Source organism: Portunus trituberculatus, chromosome 19 (genome assembly GCF_017591435.1).
Source record: "Portunus trituberculatus isolate SZX2019 chromosome 19, ASM1759143v1, whole genome shotgun sequence".
Lineage (NCBI taxonomy): Eukaryota > Metazoa > Arthropoda > Malacostraca > Decapoda > Portunidae > Portunus > Portunus trituberculatus.
Window position 1 is genome coordinate 9,507,731 of NC_059273.1, and position 22,500 is coordinate 9,530,230.

At 41.7% G+C, this 22,500-nt stretch overlaps 1 long non-coding RNA gene across 1 annotated transcript in view; it reads right to left on the reverse strand.

Annotated features, from left to right (window-relative positions):
* LOC123506214 overlaps positions 1-22,500 on the reverse strand; it is a 33,640-nt gene that overhangs the window by 963 nt on the left and 10,177 nt on the right. Inside the window, exon 2 of the long non-coding RNA XR_006675378.1 lies at positions 3,796-3,835. This is a non-coding gene — a long non-coding RNA (uncharacterized LOC123506214). The remainder of the gene's footprint in view (positions 1-3,795; positions 3,836-22,500) is intronic.

Sequence of the window (22,500 nt, forward strand, 5' to 3'; positions counted from 1 at the left end):
CTAAATTAAATGAAGGTCAAGGATGAAGAACGAGAGATAGAAAGCACAAGTTTACTGGACAGGTAGTAAGAAACAACATAGTCAATACCAAGATGAAATAAAGGGGCATTAATATAACTATATAGATTATGGCAAGTTCAGACAAGACAGAGAAAGGAAGAACAGAGTAGGAGGAGGAAATACAAAGATAAACATTGTGGCAGAAATAATTAGTATCATATAGTCTTTACTTTTTTTTTTTTTTGTAACACGGTGGCCAGAAATGCAAACAGTCTTCCAGATAAAGGTTTTCCAGTGAGCTATGTAATGGAACTGCAACCTTTTCTGATCTAAATCGAAAGTTTAGGAGGAGGAGGAGGAGGAGGAGGAGGAGGAGGAGGAGGAGGAGGAGGAGGAGGAGGAGGAGAAGGAGGAGAAGGAATATAAAGGGATATAAAGGAAAGAACAGACAGTAACAGCCCTACGGGGCCTGACGAGACTGTCTGTATCCCTATTCTACCACTACAGATTCTACAGGAGGAGGAGGAGGAGGAGGAGGAGGAGGAGGAGGAGGAGGAGGAGGAGGAGGAGGAGGAGGAGGAGGAGGAGGAGGAGGAGGAGGAGGAGGAGGACGAGGAGGCAGAAAACCAATAAGTACAGAAAGGAAAAGGGTGACTTTTTAACATATATTCTTCAGATCCTCTTGAATAGTTGCGATCAATACGTTGTGATGGGGAGATGGATGAAAGAAAGGAATAAAAGAAAGGGAGCGAGGGGCGGGAGGCGTGTGGAAGAAAGAGAAGCACGCCTGTGAGGATAGAAAGAAAGGCGATTCAGGAGAAAGCAAGAGAAAGAAGGGAAAGGGAGATGGCGAGAAATGAAGAATTGGGTAGAAAAAAAATATAGAAAAATGTGGAAAATACAAAAAAAATGATGAACACTGATATGAAAACTCGATATAAAAAACTGGAAAGAAAATAACAAAATGAAGCAAACTTAAAAAAAAAAAACACGTGGCAGTACAAAATATACGAAAATAAAAAGGAAGATAAGAAATAAATATAAAAAAAATAAATTAAAAATAAAACTTTGTCAATGGAAAACAAGAAAAATCAAATAGTAATAGTAGAAAATATATTCACGTGTTAAAAGATTGGATTAAAAGTGCTCTCTCTCTCTCTCTCTCTCTCTCTCTCTCTCTCTCTCTCTCTCTCTCTCTCTCTCTCTCTCTCTCTCACACCAAAGCACCAACTCAACCCTAACCGTGAAATCTCTATTCTAACCTTTCCCTCTCCTCTCCTCTCCAGTCCTCTTCCCTCTCACCTTTCCTTCTTTACTCCCTTCACTCCCCACCTCTCTCACTGCTTCTCTCTCCTTCCCTCCTTCATTCCCCTCCGTTTCTCCCTCTCATCTCTCTCTCCCTTCTCTCTCTCGTACAACACCTAGTAGGAAAACTCAAATTCACCTCACAGATTGAAATGCAGAAACTCCAAAACCGAATTTCAACTTAAGAGAAGGAGGAGGAGGAAGAGAAGGAGGAGGAGGAGGAGGAGGAGGAGGAGGAGAAACTTAGGAAAGAAAATAATGGAAGAGGAAAACTGCATTAAAGAAAAATAGGGAAGATAATTGTATGAATAAGTAAAAAAAAAAATAAAGGAAGGACGGAAGGACGGAATACAAGAAGGAAGGAAGGAGGGAGGAAGAGAAAGAGAGGAAGAAAGGAAGGAAGGAAAGAAGACAGAGAGGAAAAAGACGAAAGAAAATTGGAGAGACTAATAGGAAAGCTCGAATTACTCATTAGACACACACACACACACACACACACACACACACACACACACACACACACACACACACACACACACACACACACACACACACTACTGACTTTCTATACAAAAATCCTGGAGTCAAACTGAACCTAAAAACCCCTTCATGGTGTAAGAAGTTGCCAGAATTTCTCCCCAAAGCAAGGCAGGAGGAGGAATTCTTTTTCTGGTCACGAAGGAAAGGGAGAGAGAGAGAGAGAGAGAGAGAGAGAGAGAGAGAGAGAGAGAGAGAGAGAGAGAGAGAGAGAGAGAGAGAGAGAGAGAGAGAGAGAGAGAGATAATAAAGGATGATAGGGACAAGAGGTCACTGGAGAGAAAATTAAGGAGGAAACAGGAGAGGGAGAGGCGAGCACGATAAGAAGGAACATCATTAGGAAGTGGTTGAAAATGATAGGGATAAAAAAAAAAAAAAATTGAAAAAGAAAAGTTGCTTCTTATGAAAAATAAAAATTACAATGTTGAAACACGATGAAGGAAATGACGAAGCGATTAGAAATTAGAAAACTGGAGAAGGAAAGAATGGAGGAGGGAAAGGAGGAAGTTAAGGAAGAGAATGAGAGTTAGAAAGAAAAGAAGAAGCAAATGTAAGGTAAGGTAAAGAAAAATACGGAAACGAAAGAAAGGAAAACACTCTGAACAAGAAAAAAAAAACAAAGGAAAACACATAAAAAACAAAACCAGAATAAAGGAGAAAAACAGAAAAAAACACGAAAGGAAACAAAAACACAGAAAAACAGAAGCAAAACAAAGAAAAATAGGGGAAGAGATCACTAAGCAAGAAAACCAAAGGGAAGAAAACGCAAGGAAGGAAGAGGAAAGAGGAAAGAAGAGCAGGAAGAAGTGAAGAGCTTGGGGAAGAAGTAAGTGGAGAGGAAGAGAACTCATTGATGTCACTATCGGTAAGATACGTGAAGAGGACTGGGAAGAGGAAGAGGAGGCGGGAGAGAAGGCATGTAAGAGAGGAGAAGGTGAGGGTCAAGGGGAATCAAGAGGTGGTAAGGGAGGGCTGAGAAGACATCCCGGAAAGGTTACTGGTGATTTGAAAGGAAGAGGGAAGGAAGGACAGGCAGGATACAAGAAAAAAGGAGGAAATATGAGGAAAGAAGGAGTAGGGAAGGTGATTGTTAAGGAAAGTGGAGTTAATATGGATAAGAAGGGAATAAAGTTGAGAAATGAATAAAGGAGACGAGTGAAAAATAAAAAAAGAAGAAAAGTGAGAGGAGTAGAGATGATGGGAAATTAATAAAAGAAACTAGATACGAGAATGATACAATGAGATAAAAAGGAAAATAGGATCAAGGAAGGGATGAAAAGTGCGTGTTATTCTCTCTCTCTCTCTCTCTCTCTCTCTCTCTCTCTCTCTCTCTCTCTCTCTCTCTCTCTCTCTCTCTCTCTCTCTCTCTCTCTCTCTCTCTCTCTCTCTCTCTCTCTCTCTCTCTCTCTCTCTCTCTGTCCCTGACCTTTCCCTCCCTCTTCTCCGTGGCCTTAGCAAATCATCCCTTGGTCTGTTTTTAGAAGACAAAGAACCAAAGCCAAAGCAAATGTATAAAAAAAAAATAGATACGTTAAAGATAATCTAAAAACCGAAGAATCATCGACGCAGGAACAGAATAAAGACACCAATAGTAGTTTCTTTCCAACATAGAAGAGTCAAATGATAAACAAAATAGTTTGTCCTTAAAATCCAAAAATAAAAAAAAGCTACCATTTTCTCAGTGGAACCCCCCCAAAAAAAAGATGATCTGGATGAAAAAAATTAAAAAATTGCATTCTTTCTAACAAATAAGAGTCAAGGCATAAACAAAATAGTCTGTCCTTAAAATAGAAAGAAGAAAACACTTCTATTTTTATCAGTGAAGCCAAAAAAAAAAAAAAAAAAAGACTGCATGAAAACAAAAAAATCATTAATAAATAATTGAATGAATAAATAAAACTATCAAAATAACATGAATTCATAAAGATTACATGCAAGGGGGACAACACTCACAGGTGACGTGCAGGTGTGTTCCTTGGCCACTCCAGCACACCTGAGGAAGAGATGGACATTCAGTAAGGAGGAGGAGGAGGAGGAGGAGGAGGAGGAGGAGGAGGAGGAGGAGGAGGAAGAAAAGGAGAAGAAGGAAGAAATAAAAGAGGAGGAGGAGAAAGAAGAAGTGGAGAAGGAAGAAAGGAGAAGGAAGAAATAAAAGAAGAGAAGGAGAAGGAGAAGGAAGAAAAAAGGAGAAGGAGAAAGAAAAGGAGGAGGAGAAGGAGGAAGAAAAAGAGGAGGAGGATGAGGAGGAGGAGGAGGAGGAGGAAGAAAAAAAAGAGGAGGAGGAGGAGAAAGAAGAGAAAATCGGAAGGTAGAGAATATAAACAATTAACAAAACTAGAACGATGATTTGCATATTGACAATGAAATATAAACATGAAGTAAAACATTGTAACAAAAGACTCACACGAAGCCAAACGTCATACAAAACAGATCCAATGGACATAACAAAGAAGAATAACTCGAAATAACACAGCAACGTGAAACTAAACAACAACAAACAAGAAACGTAACAAAACCACCGCAGAGGAAACACTTTGAAACACGACGAGATGGAAGCGGAAGACGAAGGAGGAGGAGGAGGAGGAGGAGGAGGAGGAGGAGGAGGAGGAGGAGGAGGAGGAGGAAGAAGAGAAGGAGGGGGAGAAACACGAGCAAGGAGACTAGAAAGCAAATATCCTAAGTCCCAGAGAAGAGGAAACAACAAGGCCAACGGTAGTCACGCCTTCAGACAAGTGTTCTCAGATCCACGTGGGAGAGGTGAAAGCTGCGACTTATTACCATATTGATGGCACCAGGTAAGACAAGGTAGTGACAGCAGGTGGACCAAGTGTTCTGGGTCGCTGGGGAAAGGTTAGGAATAAGGGAGAAGCGAGGAAAGGTGGTTAGGAGACGGTAGGTGGTACAGGTGTGGTGGTGAGACACGGCTTCGAGTCAGGGGAAGAGGAAACATGATTGTCTTAACCCTTGAGTATCATGACGTCTTTCCATATTCATTTTGGTTACTACTTGGTTATTCTATACAGCTTCAGAAATTTATGTGGGGGGATTGAAACGGTGAAGACCTCCATAGAGCTTTCCTAATGTCAATAAAATGGCCTTATCGTACACAAATCTCAAGGTAAAATTGTGTCCCAGTCCTGAAGGGGTTAAGAACGAAATCAGTGGTGTCGGTCTCTTTCTTGGTCTCTGTCTTGCTCTCGGTGTCTTGCTCTCAGTCTCTCTCTCTCTCTCTCTCTCTCTCTCTCTCTCTCTCTCTCTCTCTCTCTCTCTCACTCACACACACACACACACACACACACACACACACACACACACACACACACACACACACACACACACACACACACACACACACACACACACACACACACACACACACACACACACACACACACACACACACACACACACACACACACACACACACACACACACACACACACACACACACACACACACACACACACACACACACACACACACACACACACACACACACACACACACACACACACACACACACACACACACACACACACACACACACACACACACACACACACACACACACACACACACGATCATCCATCTCGCTTGCCTTAAAGTAGATGCAATGACAGGCCTTGTTCCCTTTATCCACATCACCATCACCAATACCGTCATCATCATTACTCTCTCTCTCTCTCTCTCTCTCTCTCTCTCTCTCTCTCTCTCTCTCTCTCTCTCTCTCTCATCGATCTCCTATTGGCGTATCGGAGTTAGTTTGTCGCAGTAAACTTTGTGATCTCATTGTTGCATCTCCCCTTCGTCACTCCCACCTTGCCAACCCTTCTCTCCACCACTCCACCGTACTCACGCACTTTACTTCACCATACCAACCATGACTAAGCAACCTTCTCTACTTCACCTCATTCACCACTGGCACAGCACCACCTACAGTTATTTTTTTTTTTTTCAGCGGGTCTCCTTTGTTCTACGTCTTTATTGTATTGTCAGTATCAGTCTTCAATGAAAGCAGTCGCCTTACTACTTTGCTCTTGAATGTGGTGATCGATGTTCGTAAAATGACTGATACAGATCAATATTTTCTCTTCCTCTCATCCCCACTCTGTCAGACTCCCTAATTCAAGTGTTAACCTATACTCTCAATCATTCTTACCTTCCCTGATAAACTCTGGAACTCTACCTGCTTTTGCATTTCCAATTTCCTATAACTTAATTTAACAGGGAGGTTTCAAAACGTTTATTCCTCTTTTTGGCTAAATCGTGGTCATGTAAGGGGACTGGCAACTTAGTGAGCCTTTATTTTCGTGTTCTGCTCTTGGTCAGCTTTCATCCTCTTACATAAAAAGAAGTATTTCTAGTAATTCCCTCTCTCCTCTCTCCCTCACCTTTTTTATTCAATTTACGTGGCCTTTTCTTCTATAAGTTAAACCATATCTAACGACAAAATATACAGGGATAAAGTGACCGATATTCGTAAAGTGACTAATAGATACAGTGATTCCTCCAACTCGTCTCTCCTTCAGCCCTTCATTCACTTCATCTCTTCTTCTTCTATAACCAAGACCACAACTAAATCCCTAAGGAAGCTTGTACAGATGAGCATTTTAACACATCCTCTGTATCTCGTAAAGCTAACAGTGTTGTGCGGTTGATGGTAAGGAACGTCAAGAAGAGAAAATATTTATCTGATGATCTGACGTGTTGCTGCACTTGCCTCGTTCTTCACGGTACTTTGCACACTTAATTATCTCTCTCTCTCTCTCTCTCTCTCTCTCTCTCTCTCTCTCTCTCTCTCTCTCTCTCTCTCAGGTTTCATCCCTTCAGCCCAGCACGCCCCTATCGTGCAAACCCTCTCACATTCTGCTTAACACCTCCTCCCCTTGCCGTCCACACCTCTCCACCACCACTTAAACCTCTTATTCACCACTTCTACTCGCCCTACAACACTCACCCTACCCTCCCTATATCTCCACTATCACTCCTTCCTTTGTATTTCATCTGCTCTTCACACTTCTAACTATTCCTGTCCAGTCTTTCATTTTTCCTTACCCCTCCTTTCCTCCCTCTCTCCCTCTCCTCCATCCCATTCCTCCTCCTCCACGTTCAGAGTGACCGCAAATAATACAATCAAAGAACCAATCACATGACACGGCATCTGTTCCAACCAATCAGATCCAAGGCTGAGCAAACAAGCGAAGCGAGAGAAGCGTGTATCGAGGTGGAAACAAAAGGAAAACAGAGAGAAAGAGAAAGGAAGAGGAGTGAAAAGCGGAAAAGAAACGATAAGCGAAGAAGGGAATAGGAAAGAAATGAAACAAGGGAAAGATATAGAGACAGTGAGAAAGACAGAGCAAGGAATGAAGGAAGAGAAACAGTAAGAATGAGAGAAAGAGAGAGCAAGAGAGAGACAAAAAAAGAAAACGTATATGTGGAGAGAAAACAATACGAAGACAAGGACGACCAGGACAGAGGAAATAAAGAATAAAGACACAAAAACATGACGCGAACACGGCACGAGACAACACAACACAGAAGGAGGAGGAGTAGGAGAGAGAGAGAGAGAGAGAAAAAAAAAAGAGATAGAGAAAGAGGGAAAGAGGAAATAAAAATAATCTCACCTCAGTCTTCGGGCAAACAGACAAACAAAGAGGAGTTTAAGACAGACACCCGCCAGGAGGCCAGATGAAACTAAGACCACGAGGGAGAGGGAGAGGGAGGGAAGGAGGGAAGGAGAAAAACAATGCAATACAACAGACACACTGGGAAACACTCATTCTTTTCCTCAGAGGGTAAATGCGAGTAATATAGATACAAAGGGATATAATACGTGGGGCAAATCAGGCCGGGAGAGAAACACAATAGGAACACAAAAAGGAATATAACACAGGAATGAGGACAAAATAAATTATACAAAGGGAAATAAGAAAATGTGTTTCAAAAGTGCATTTCGTTTGGGTTCTTTTTTTTTATCTCTTTTTCTCCGGTGTTGCTTCAATTGTCCTTTGTTTGAGAGAGAGAGAGAGAGAGAGAGAGAGAGAGAGAGAGAGAGAGAGAGAGAGAGAGAGAGAGAGAGAAATCACCGGAAAAAAACTATACACTAACAAATAAAAAATAACAGACACAAGAAAAAAAGAGGATTATAAAAAAAGAAGCATAAAAATAACGAAAGGGAAAATAAAAGGGAACAGAAGAGCGCCCTTTATATCAGTTAGCCGAATGAATAACATTAACCCGTTCATTAACACAGAGCACAGAATCCAAACCCATTCAAAGCATGCTTGGAAACCGATAACACGATACTGCCCTACGATCTCGATATTATCTGCGTTTTCCATAAGCTGAAGGGGAGAGAGAGAGAGAGAGAGAGAGAGAGAGAGAGAGAGAGAGAGAGAGAGAGAGAGAGAGAGAGAGAAGGAGGAGCGGTGAAAGAAAGAGAGGGGAAGCGGTGAAGGGATAGAGAGGGAGGCGGTGATAGGGATGAGAGAGAGAGAGAGAGAGAGAGAGAGAGAGAGAGAGAGAGAGAGAGAGAGAGAGAGAGAGAGAGAGAGAGAGAGAGAGAGAGAGAGAGAGAGAGAGAGAGAGAGAGAGAGAGAGAGAGAGAGAGAGAGAGAGAGGAGGGAGGTGTGGTGGGTGAGCTAATATAACTGATAAGAATTAATTAAATGTGCTTATAACTATTGCTTCATATCTAAAATCTCTCTCTCTCTCTCTCTCTCTCTCTCTCTCTCTCTCTGGTAATGATTCATCAACTAAACACATATGAATTTTTTTTTTTAGTAAAGCAACAAATCACTGAGCAAAAACAATGTGACAGTTTAAAGGTCACCAATAAAATCATTCCTTAAATAATAACAATACTACTTCTACTATTACTATTACTACTTCTACTACTAATACTACAACTACTACTACTACTACTACTACTACTACTACTACCACTACTACCTCTACTACCACTATTACTATTTCTACTACTACTACTACTACTACTACTACTACTACAACAACAACTACTACTACTACTACTACTACTACTACTACTACTACTACTACTACTACCACTTCTACTACCACTACTACTACTACTACTACTACTACTACTACTAATAATAATAATAATAATAATAATAATAATAATAATAATAATAATAATAATAACAATAATAATAACAGACAAGGAAATTCATGAGTTTCTGGAGAGTTCGGTGCTAACACGCCACCATTGTGAGGCCACCAGTCGGGTCAGCGCGCCTGGTGTAAAAAATCAGGAGCCGTTTAGCATAGAGAGACAAGCTGATCTCCCCCGCAGTCAGCAAATTCCACAGGCAAATGTCGACAGAAATGGACTAGTTCTCTTCTGGGGGACGGAAATAAAGAAAATGGGAAAAAAAAAGAAAAGAAACGCAGCGTAGAGGAAAAGCTTTAAAGGAAGGGTCTACATTTTCTAGAAGGAGTTACGAGTGGCGGGGAGAAGAGAGTTACTTTCATTTAGTCTTCCTTCCCGCGGGACGAGTTATGGCGCGGCGCTGCGATGTAGACTGATACAATTAAACTGCACCCAAATAATTCTGCAGGAACGATTTCATTAAGGAGAGAAACAAGCTCGTAACTGCAGAAGCCGCGCCACGCAACACCACCACCACCACCACCACCACTATCACCACCGCTGCTGCAAAAATAAACGCGGTACTCGCCTCTCTCAATCAGTTAGTTTGTTAAGACAGATATAATGTCTTGTTCGCTTCGTTTCCACTAACTGCCTCTTACTACTGCCTGGTACACGCACGTCTTGTCTCATTGCACCCTCGCCAGCCTCCCTCCAGCTCTCGGGTAGGAAAGAGGCAAGTATTTCAATGTTACGTCATCGTGTTGCCGGAACCATCTCACTAATTAATGAAGGATATTGCAGCTTCCGTCAGTACTTGTTGCTGCTCAGTGTGTGTGTAGCTATGAGAGAGAGAGAGAGAGAGAGAGAGAGAGAGAGAGAGAGAGAGAGAGAGAGAGAGAGAGAGAGAGAGAGAGAGAGAGAGAGAGAGAGAGAGAGAGAGAGAGAGAGAGAGAGAGAGAGAGAGAGAGAGAGAGAGAGAGAGAGAGAGAGAGAGAGAGAGAGAGAGAGAGAGAGAGAGAGGACTGGCTGAACCTTGCGATGACAAAAGACAAGAAAAAAAAAAACATTCGACTGCAAATGAATAAAACAAAGAATTCATATGCTGGCTTTCTAAAAATTCTTTCACTATCTCTCTCTCTCTCTCTCTCTCTCTCTCTCTCTCTCTCTCTCTCTCTCTCTCTCTCTCATCTCTCTTCCCTTCCCACGTTCTTGTCTCTTCTGTCTGTACTTCGCCTCGTGTGTACGAGGCGAAGTGAACGTTCATGTACGTCTTTTGGAACTCGAGTGCTTCTGTATGCATGGGTAGTTTAGCACGCCTCCCCCCTGTGTGTGTGTGTGTGTGTGTGTGTGTGTGTGTGTGTGTGTGTGTGTGTGTGTGTGTGTGTGTGTGTGTGTGTGTGTGTGTGTGTGTGTGTGTGTGTGTGTGTGTGTGTGTGTGTGTGTGTGTGTGTGTGTGTGTGTGTGTGTGTGTGAGTGTAATTCACCTCGGTTGCCTGCTGGTCACCCAGCTCAGAGCTCATAGACCTATCTTCGGGTAGGACTGAGACCACATCACACTCCACACACCGGGAAAGCGAGGCCACAACCCCTCGAGTTACATCCCGTACCTATTTACTGCTAGGTGAACAGGGGCCACACATTAAGAGGCTTGCCCCTTTGCCTCGCCGCTCCGGGACTCGAACCCGGCCCTCTCGATTGTGAGCCGAGTGTGCTAACCGCTACACTACGCGGTGTGTGTGTGTGTGTGTGTGTGTGTGTGTGTGTGTGTGTGTGTGTGTGTGTGTGTGTGTGTGTGTTTTCTCCTCTCAGTTCACGCCCTTCCTCTACTTAACTGTTCACAGCACCAGACTCATTTCACGTGATTATTTGAAGCCATCTCTCTCTCTCTCTCTCTCTCTCTCTCTCTCTCTCTCTCTCTCTCTCTCTCTCTCGTTAGCTTCCTTTTCACAGTGTTGTTTATTTTCTCCTCACCTCTCCTTTCCATCCCTTTCATTTTCTCTCCATCCTTCTCTCCTCTCTTCTTCTCTTCGTCCCTGTACCACTTCTTTCTTTTCCCACCCCTGTCTGTCCCTCCCTTTCTCTCTGACAGCCCTGCACTATCCTTCCTTTATTTACTGACAACCGATGTCGCTCTGTCTCAGTCACTCTTCGCTTCCATATTTTATCTGTGTGTGTGTGTGTGTGTGTGTGTGTGTGTGTGTGTGTGTGTGTGTGTGTGTGTGTGTGTGTGTGTGTGTGTGTGTGTGTGTGTGTGTGTGTGTGTGTGTGTGTGTGTGTGTGTGTGTGTGTGTGTGTGTGTGTGTGTGTGTGTGTGTGTGTGTGTGTGTGTGTGTGTGTGTGTGTGTGTGTGTGTGTGTGTGTGTGTTTGTGTGTGTGTGTGTGTGCTAGACAGCTTCTTGCGGGATAAAGAGGAAAGGAGGAGAGTGAAATTTGCATAAAAGCTTACGAGATTATTTCTGTGGCGCACGTCACGTCACAAGGAGAAGACACAGACAAGAGAGAGAGATGCAAGGCAGCGTGGAAAAGAAGAGGTAGGAACAGGAAAAGAAGGAGGAACTGCAGAAGGGTTGAAGGAAGAAGGAATGAAGGAGAGAAGAGACGACAGCAAGAGCGAGAACAGACAGACAGAGGAGGAAAACAACAAAAAGGTCAAAGAGAATGGAAGGAGAAAAACATGACATAATAACAAGGGGAAGGAAAAAGGAGACAGAGAAAGAGGAGGAGAGTCGAAAGGAAAGGAGTGGAAAGTAAGGAGAAAATGAGGGAGAGGATAGAACGAAGAGGGATAACAAGTGAAGGAAGGAAGGAGGAAGGAAAAGAGACAGCAATCGAACAGAACAAAGAGGGAGGAAGATGAGAGAAAGGAGAATGAGGAGGAGGAAGAGGAGATTGAGACGGAGACACACGAGGGAAGCAACTCAAGTAGCGACAGGAGGAAGGGGAAGAAGGGATTGCATTGTATATGAAGGCCACTTTGAAATATTTGCAACGCTTCACTAACATGGAAGTGCTGGCTGGCAGGAAAACCACCGCTGCCTGTTATTCTGTCTATCTGTAAATCTATTTTCTTCCAATCTTTGTGCGTATGTGTTTCAGGGGACAGGCGACAGATGAACTTTTGTGTGTGTGTGTGTGTGTGTGTGTGTGTGTGTGTGTGTGTGTGTGTGTGTGTGTGTGTGTGTGTGTGTGTGTGTGTGTGTGTGTGTGTGTGTGTGTGTGTGTGTGTGTGTGTGTGTGTGTGTGTGTGTGTGTGTGTGTGTGTTTCCATCTATCTCTTGTTTCGCCCCTACGTGTGTGAACGTGTTTGTTTGGTGCGCATGATTGTATGATTGTTTTCCTGCCTGTGTGTGTGTGTGTGTGTGTGTGTGTGTGTGTGTGTGTGTGTGTGTGTGTGTGTGTGTGTGTGTGTGTGTGTGTGTGTGTGTGTGTGTGTGTGTGTGATTGCATGCGTTGTCCCCATCCTTGTATCTGTGAGTGGGGCTTGAAATGTTAATGCTTGCAAATGTTTGTTTTTTCACATGTCAAGTCAAGGCTGTACATTCGTCATACGCAAACACTCGTTCTAAAAAAAAAATACATATAAGATAAGTTCAAATAGAAATAAAGATAATTCCTTCCATATCATTAATTAAATACATAAATCAACCGAAGAGACAGACAAACTTTAACCTGTGATAAAAGATAAATGTACTAAAAAAAAAACTTGATACCAGCACTTAAGAGACTTAGAAACCAGAGACACTATTTGGTAACCTCCACATTTCATTCCACCAGCTACTTGTGTTTCCTAGAATGTAAGTGATCACTGTTCAACCAACACCCCTCAGCCAACCTCATTTTTTCTCTTCCTTCATTGCTCTTTCTCTCCCTCCCTCTCTCACATACTTTCACCTCCCACATACAAGAAGACACACATGATCACAGAAAAAAAGTGACAGAAAGAGATGGAAAAGAAAAAAATAATGATGTAAACAGCATCACAAGGGTACAAACTGACCGCAGTAATCCGAAATTATATAGATAGAAGCTAAACATCCGAACCTTCACTTGCTTATCTGGCCTAAGGAAGGAGAAATCAAGGGAGTTACTTTCCGGATCAGAAATGTTTTGTAGAGATAAAGAAAACTAAAAGAATAATAAAGGAAAGAAACGAGGAGACAAACAGGAATAGGAGGAGACTATGAAGAGAGATAAGTAGGAGAGACGGGAAGGAAAATTAGGAAGAAGAGGATGATACATAGAGGATAAAACAAAATAAATACTTGAAAGGATTATAACGGTAGAAGAGACGATGCGAGGAGAGGGAAATAAGAAAGAATGAGATAAATAATGCGAATTTACTGAGGGGAGAAAGGTGATTAATAGGAAGGAAAGCAGGAAGGAGAAATTAAAAGTACGGTGAACTTCTTTCTGGTTTCCCACGTTCTTGGGGATAAAATAATTACTTGGATATGAATGATTATTACTATTATTTGCTACATCATATAATACACACGTCACCGAATAAAGATGGAATATATAAATCAGAGAGAGAGAGAGAGAGAGAGAGAGAGAGAGAGAGAGAGCACAGCGGGTAGTGTTTCATTGGTGCAGGACGCGGAGGAGAACAAGTGAGCAGCGGGCGGGACGAGCAGAACAAGGACAATATACACGCAAACAAAGACAGACAAAGACAAACAGTTTAATATATCCCCCGCGCGGACCGGCCAGGGCTGGGATACGGAGCGAGAACATTACAAAAACAATACCATTAAAAAAAATACGTATAATTCAAGAGAAAATTCCCTTTTGTTGCCGCACCGCTCTGACACTGACGCCGGCAATTAAATTACAAATATACGAGAGCAGCGACGTAGCGGAAGAGGAAGAATTGTGTGACTAACCAGTGGAAAACTCAAAGGTATCGCATAGAGGATTGGGGCGTTAGCGGATCATCACAAACACAAACACAAACACACACACACACACACACACACACACACACACACACACACACACACACCGCTGCTCTGATGTATATACTACGCTCCACATGCAGTTCATAAGTTGTAAGTGCATTAAAATCAACTGGATAAGAGAACACGATAGAAAGTAAAAGAGAACTAAGCTCTAAAGGAAAGCAAAGCAAAACTAGAAGAATCTTTAATCTCTTTTGTACCTTAACACGTCTTCATATTTTTTCAAGTTACTATTTGGTGATTTTATACAGCTTCAGAATCTCATGTGGGGATTAAAATAGTGAGGATTCTTGACCATTTACCTTCTGACTTCCATGGAACCTTGCTAATGTAAATACAGTCGTCTAATTATACTCAAAGCTCATGGTAAAAATGCGTCCCAGTTTTAAAGGGATTAAGGAGCGGTCCATACAGTCTATACCCCCGTGTCTATATCTATATTTAACCCTCTTATAGGCCAAAAAAATGTATTATAGTAGTTGTCCTGTTTAAAATATGTAGTAAAGTGTTCTCCTGCTCAAGAAATGTATTGTTCTTCTAATGTAACCTTCTCTTGTTCCAAAGATGTTGTAGAGTTCTCTTGTCTAAAAGATGTAATTGGGTATTGTTTTCCTTGGCTGTTCCTGTTATCTCACCACAAAGGGATTCATCTTACTCTTGCCTTGTATATCTTCGGTTACAGACATGACATTATCTCGTATAAAGCCCTGGAATTTGTCGCTTCTGTTTACCCATGTTGTTTCTCTTATCGCCGCTAACTCTGCTGTACCTTCCTTTTATCCTCCTCATCCTCTCCAATTCCTCTTCTTACACAGTCTCTCGAAGTCCCAAAAACATGTCGATGTTTCTTTTTTCTTCATATCATTATTTCTGACTTAAAAACTGCGAATTTAGAAACAATAATTTAGCAGTCACTACCACCACCCCTATCACTACACTACCACCAGTACTTGCAGCAGTGACATTGGCAAGCAGGAATCGTGGTAGTGGTGGTCGTGGTAGTGGTAGTGGTGGTAGTAATAGTAGCTTTTAAACTCCCGGCTCTCCACCTCGAAGCGTGAATAAATGCAACACTAACAACTCGACTAAAAGCACCATCACATGCAGCCTGTTGGGTCCATGCTCTATGTATAAGCGAGTCACTAACTCCACCTCCACCACCCTCACCACCACCAGTACCGCCGCCGCCACCAGCACCACCAACGGCATCCATGTTTCAGTGCACATAATTTAGTGCACGTATGTCACGCCCGCATTAAAACTTTGCAGATAATTACGCTCACAAAACATGGCCTTATTTTTTTCATTGCCGAGTCTTTTTCACAGTTCAGCCTGACGAGTAGTAGCAGCTTTTTTTTTTTTATATATATATAGTTTACTTTATTTTTTTTCTCTGGGCAGCATTCGTGAAGTCAATTACGCACGTATTGTAGATGATAATAAATGCACGACCAGCCACTCTCACTATAAGCATAATCAGCCTCCGCAGATACAACACTCAGACACCTACACACACACACACACACACACACACACACACACACATACACACACTATCCAAACAGCACTTATCTATTCCGCTATTTACCATTTTATTCCAATTACCGTAGAGAAGGGAAAAAAAAAGTAAAAAAAAACAGTACAATAAAACTCGCAGTAGGTTTACAATGCCACCACAAATGCAGGTCAGTGTGAGGGGAAATAAATAAAAGTAGGCCATTACATTCCCACCCTCTATTTCCCCTCACTCCCTCCCTCCCTCAATTCCTCCCACCCTGTACAGTATATTACCCACCATGCTCTACCAGGGGTCATCCGGTTGTGTGTGTGTGTGTGTGTGTGTGTGTGTGTGTGTGTGTATAACAGGGAGATATATGCATCTACAATACAACACAACACACACACACACACACACACACACACACACACACACACACACACACACACACACACACACACACACCTGTCCCATCTCTTCTTAGTCACTGTTCTCCCACGCACAAAAGGTGATCCAGGTAACACGAGCACCAGGGAATCGAATCACACACCTAATTAATCTTAGCTTACGTAGATCTCGCCAAATGTCCAGGAAAAGAAAGAGGGAGAGCAGGACTTAGCTGGAAGAAGGGAATGCGAGTATGCAGAAGAATTATTCAAGGAAGACGAGGGAGAAAAGAGCTGCAGTAAAGAGATAATGATGAAGGGGAAGTAGTGAGAGATGGAGGAGGAGGAGGAGGAGGAGGAGGAGGAGGAGGAGGAGGAGGAGGAGGAGGAGGAGGAGGAGGAGGAGGAGGAGGAGGAGGAGGAGGAGGTGGTGGTGGTGGTGGTGGAGAAAAAGGAAAATAGACAGGATAAAGAAGATAAATGAAAATACAAAAAGAAAGGAATAGATGATGAAAGAAACGACAGTAAGAAAGATGGACGAAGAAAATGAAATAAGTATGAAGGAGAGACAGAAAGAGGAGAAGCACAAGATATGAAGGGAAAAAAAAAGGGAGAAAAAGCAAGAAAATGGTGCCATATAAACGTAGAAAAAATAGACATGAAAAAAGAGACAAGAGACAAAGATGAGACGAAAAGAAAATATACAAAACGCTGAGAAACACACACAAAAAAGAGAAAGAAAGAAAGAAAGAAAGAAAAAGATATAGAATAAAAAAATGAATAATAGGACTTAAAGAAATGGAGATTGGGAGGAAGAGGAGGAGGAGGAGAGGGAGGTGGAAATGTACACGCCTCCACACTGATGTAAGAGAGAGTACGCTTGGTTATCGCTCCATTGAATATTAAAGGGATTGATTGATTCGAGAGGTATTGAATATGTGTACTCGATGCCCGGCAGCTGGCGTGCTTTTAGTGGCCGTAGTAATGGTGGTGGTGGTGGTGGTGGTGGTGGCGGCGGTCGTGATGGTGGTATTATTATTGTTATTATCATTATTAAAAGCACCATTATCCCGATTAGTAGTAGTCATTGTAGTAATATTAATTGTGGTGGTGGTGGTGGTGGTGGTGGTGGTGGTGGTGGTGCTGGCATTGGTGGTTGCAATAGTGCAATAGTAATCGTAGTAATACTAGTAGTAGTAGTAGTTGTTGTTGTTGTAGTAACTATAATAATGATGATGATGATGATAATGATGATGATAATAATAAAAGTAGTAGTAATAGTAGTATTGGTAGTTGGTTACCGTAACAGTAGCATTAGCCGTATAACTAGATATTAAAATTCATTCTTTATACTACTACAACAACTACTTCTACAACTACTACTATCACTATCATCACTACCACCACCACCCCTACAACTACAAATATTACAAGCACAATCTCAATAACTAAAGCACCAACATTCCCTAACACCATCACAACGCTAACCAATGAAACCTCGAAATGCAGCATCAGAAGCTTCGAATCATCACCGAACCCTCATAGATTCCCGTAGCCAACATTATCGCTGGCTGGCTGGAGTTCACAACCTGGGATATCACATGGCGGGCGTCGCGAGGAGTGCAAATTAATACCATGTAAATAAACACTCGCGCTATTGTGCTCAGCATGAAATTCGGTGCAGCTTGTATTGAAATTGTGTGTAATTGATCACCGCCATACAAGTTGTATAAACATTTTCACTCTGGGACTCTTTTTTTCACTTTAATTCGCTCCAATTCCTTTAATTTGTACTGCACATATTTCCTAACCACTGTGTTCAGATACTACACTCTCCCTCTCTCCCAACATGCCGCACAATTTATCAGTAATAAACATAGACAAGTTAAAATCTGCCAGGAACGTAAATATTGAAATGTATCCAACATATATAGCCGGCGATGACAGTCAGACAAACATAGATACGGACAGATAAACAAACACACAACAACAACAACACCTAAGCATTAATGGAATAACGTGGCGGGAACGTGAGTGGCGCAGAAAATACACACACACACACACACACACACACACACACACACACACACACACTTCACCTCCTAGGATGTCAAACACAAAATTTACGTCACAAAGTCAATATCGACCTAGACGTGTTGAGTGAACGAGGTGAAGCGAGGAGAAGCGAAGCGAAGCGAGGCGAAGCGAGGCGAGGCGAGACGAGGCGAGGCAAGGCAAGCACTGGTATTACTTTCAGGCATTACTTACGGCGTGCACAGGCAAACATAATTACAACACGAGCACACGAGCATACCGAGAACCTGTACGTGTAATAAGGTGCTGCATTACGAAATTTATGAGAGAGAGAGAGAGAGAGAGAGAGAGAGAGAGAGAGAGAGAGAGAGAGAGAGAGAGAGAGAGAGAGAGAGAGAGAGAGAGAGAGAGAGAGAGAGAGAGAGAGAGAGTCGATACCTACCTAATAAAAAGGCCCATGTTAGTATGCAATAAGAATGAATCCGATCAAGACCCTGGCAGCAGAAGTAGTGGTGGTGGTGGTGGTGGTGGTGGTGGTGGTGGGCGGACAAGGCAAGACATGTTCCTACAGATAATGAAGGAGAGGCATTACTTTACCATCGTGAATATTGCAAAGCTACTACGCAACACAAGACACTTCACTTGTGCATACTTGTCCTCAGGCATTCCTTGCTTTGCACAGAGTAACACTTGGAACACACACACACACACACACACATATTAACCCCTTCAATACTCAAACGCACTTTTGGCTATGATTTAATGATTTTATTTATATTAGAAAGGTTTATGGAGATTGGAAGATTAATGGCTAGAGTCTTAACTATTCTAATCCCTCACATATGTTTCTGAAGCTGCATAAAATCGCCAAATGGTAAGCAGAATACATGTGAAAACGTGTCATGGTACTGAAAGGGGATAATAGAACTTCACCATTAAAATCCTACCGATCTCACGTACCTTATAAAAACAGTCCATTATAACTCAGAAACTCAAGAAACTAAAGACCACTGAGGATATTAATACAAAATGCATCCGCCATTAAAGAAATATAACAAAGAAATTAATAAAGAAATCCGATATTAATCCAAGTAAGGCAATATGAACGTTTCTGCATTCAGTGGCTATTAATACAAATAAAAATAGAAAAATACTGACTACTAGCACCGCCAAACCCTTTCCAGCGGCGTGTTGAAGCTCAGGTGTGTGCTGTTTCTCCCCTCACCTGACCGAGCTCACCCTACAGCACAGTACACGCGGGCTTTCACACACGCCGCATACAAATACATCACTATCACTTCCAATCCATTAAAACAATAAAGCCACTCCCCTGTCCCCGAAAAAAAAGGGAAATAAAAAAAATGTATCAGTAAAGCCAATGTTAAAAGTCCTATCGAAGTATTTTTTTTGTTTTTCAATTTATTTATTTGTTTATTTATTTAGTTTTTTTATGCAGTATGATCTCCATTTTCTATACTTCAGTTTTATTTGTTGATGTTCTTCATGCTCCTTTTTCTTTAAGTGTAAAATTGAATTAAGCTTTTTCTCCTTTTTGCCTCTCTGAATCATCTTAAGAAAATATAAGATAGAAAAATATAAAGAATCCAGAAATAATTGTATAAACATTTGGTAATCAGTAAAGGATAGGAGTGTAGAAGTGTGAAGATAAACACGTTTTTTTTCTACTTTTCCTCTCAGAATCTCATTAACAAAATATAAAATAGAAAAAAAATAACGGATCCAGAAATTACTGTATAAATATTCAATAATCAGTGAAAGACAGGAGTGGAGGTGAAGGACAGGCAGGAAGTGGAACCATTAAAAAGAAATAAGGATACCAATGCAAAATTCGATGAGTCAACTTGATAAAAAAGGAAATGTACAAAAGGAAAAATTGAAGCGAAAAAGTTAAGGAATTGTACTGATGCTTTCTGACGGCCTGACTTCATGTATTTGTAACCGCGCACCGCTGTACTAGACACATATATCAGAAAATTCCAGTCTGCCTCAAAAGAGAACGCCACACATCAAACTGTCTGACGCGTAATTGAAGGCAACAAAAAACGGGAGCGCAGTTCGTCACGTCACTTCATTACGTGCGCGCTCAATCCAACCACAGAAATTCACCACTTGATTTTTAACCCTTTCAGAACCATGACGCCTTTCCATACACATTTTGCTTACTATGTGGTGATTCTATATAGCTTCAGAATATTATGTGGGGGATTAAAATAGTTAAGATTCTAGTCATTAACCTTCTGGCCTCCATGGACCCTTCCTAATGTCAATAAAATGGTTTTATACTCAAATTTTAAAGTAAAAAAATTTGTGCCAGTATTGAAAAGGTTAACAAAGCAATCACTGAAGCTCCTTGTAAAGAAGAAACACGACCATAGCAAGTCCAGGTGTGTGTGTGTGTGTGTGTGTGTGTGTGTGTGTGTGTGTGTGTGTGTGTGTGTGTGTGTGTGTGTGTGTGTGTGTGTGTGTGTGTGTGTGTGTGTGTGTGTGTGTGTGTGAGGTCGCGTCCCTTGCACCTCACCCCCTTCCCTCCCACCAACGCAATGGCAAAGTTTGTTTATGGCGCCTATAAATCTTTGGATATTGTCTATCATGACTTGTAAAGGCCATTTGATAAAGTGTCACAACAGATTAACGTCCAAAGTACTAAGGCGGGAAAAAATGGCCAAAATTTATCGGTGGTTCCGTAAGTGGTCGTCAGGTGGATCAGGTGGAGCAGGTGCAGCCCATGACGCCCATTCCACCACGCTACGTTCTGTGGAGCCACCTGAGGGTTGTGTTGACATGCAAGGCTCACAAGACGCTCTGGAATGTTAAACCTCTCCCGTTTTGTCCGAGGTATATTCTTTTCTTTCATTTTTATTCATATCAGTAAATTATTATTATTATTATTATTATTATTATTATTATTATCATTCGGTGGTAGTGTTAGATGTATTATTCAGATACGCTATAACTGTTTTAAGAGAGAGAGAGAGAGAGAGAGAGAGAGAGAGAGAGAGAGAGAGAGAGAGAGAGAGAGAGAGAGAGAGAGAGAGAGAGAGAGAGAGAGATCCTTTACGGTATTCATTTCAAGAAACCAAAAATAAAAATTCATTTGGCATCGTCGTGGTCCTTCAAAACCTGCTACGAAACGAGTGAATACGTACGTATGAAGGGAAAGTAAGCAATGAGGAACGATGGAATGAAAGAACGCTTAACTCGTGCACTAGATTATCGGTGTAATGGGAAGGACAATGCATAGCCAATTAGACTAAACTCCTTCAGTACCATGACGCGTTTTCATATTCATTGCAATTACTATTTAGTGATTTTGTACACCTTTAGAAACTTACGTGGGCATTAAAATAGTGAAGACTGTGGCCATTAATCTTCTGCCTCCCATACACCATAAGGATAATAATAAAGCAGTAATAATAATAATAATAATGGAATTTTATGCATGGTCTAATCATACACAAATCTCAACGTAGAAATGTGTTGCTGTATTGAAGGAGTTAACATTGAAGGTCAGGAGGCATAAATAATTAGCACATTCATTTTCTCATTGGCAACAGCAGCAACAGTCAGGATCGATGTCACGTAGCTATGGGAGGGAAAAGTATCGCAATCAATGATGAAATATGAAGAAACAACACTAACTATACGACAAATTCCTCAACACATTATTAAGTGTAGCGTGAATAATGAATGACGAGACGCTAACGTGAAGAACAATGAGCAATGCAACCAGTAATGGAATAGCGAGGTAACAAAGGGAAAAAGGAATGGAAAACAAGAGACAAATGCATTAAGTCAGTGGTAGAAATGGAGCCACAAAGAGGTGGTGTGGCCTGAGCATAAATAAATTTAATACTTAATATAACCAATGATGAAACGTGAACGACAAACGCACGGACGCGCATGGGAATTAAACGAACAAAATGAAAGGAAATTACACTGCATGCATAAAATTCCATTATTATTATTACTGCTTTAATATTATCATTATTACTTTCTATTCTCTAATCAAGCGTTCGTCCTCGCAAGACACAACACACCTGGATAAACCTTTCTATCCTCCCTCCCCCCTTTCCCGCCCCTTGTACACGCCAGGTACCACACACTGAACACGTCGCCCGAGCAGGAGGGTGAGGGAATGAGGAAGGGACGGAGGCAGGGAAGGGGAAGGTGAGTGGAACATTAACACAGGTAGTCTTGCCTCTCACTGCCTTACTTGGGTATAATAGAAACGAAAGGAAGCGCAACATTACCAACAACAACACCAACTGCAACCATCACCACCACTTGTATCTACTCTTTCTCTTTCTCTTCCTCTTCCTTCTCTTTCTCCTCCTCCTCCTCCTCCTTCTTGTCTTCTTGCTCCAATTGAATCTTCCTGTGTTTTACCGTGTCCTGGTTATCCAACATGGTAGGTGACACGTCTTACTCGTCCTGTCCTTTCCGTGTTAAGCTGTTACGATTCTACCTATGTTCTGGGTACCTAGTGAAGGAAACAGGCTGGGGAATAACACTCACTTGTCCACGAGAAATTTAATGAAGCACCAAGTAAAACCAAAGACGCTACATTTTGACTGTGTTACGCCAAGAAAAGGAAAACTGTATGTTGACTTCAGGCACGGATTGTAAAATGTGTCTAACTACTAATAC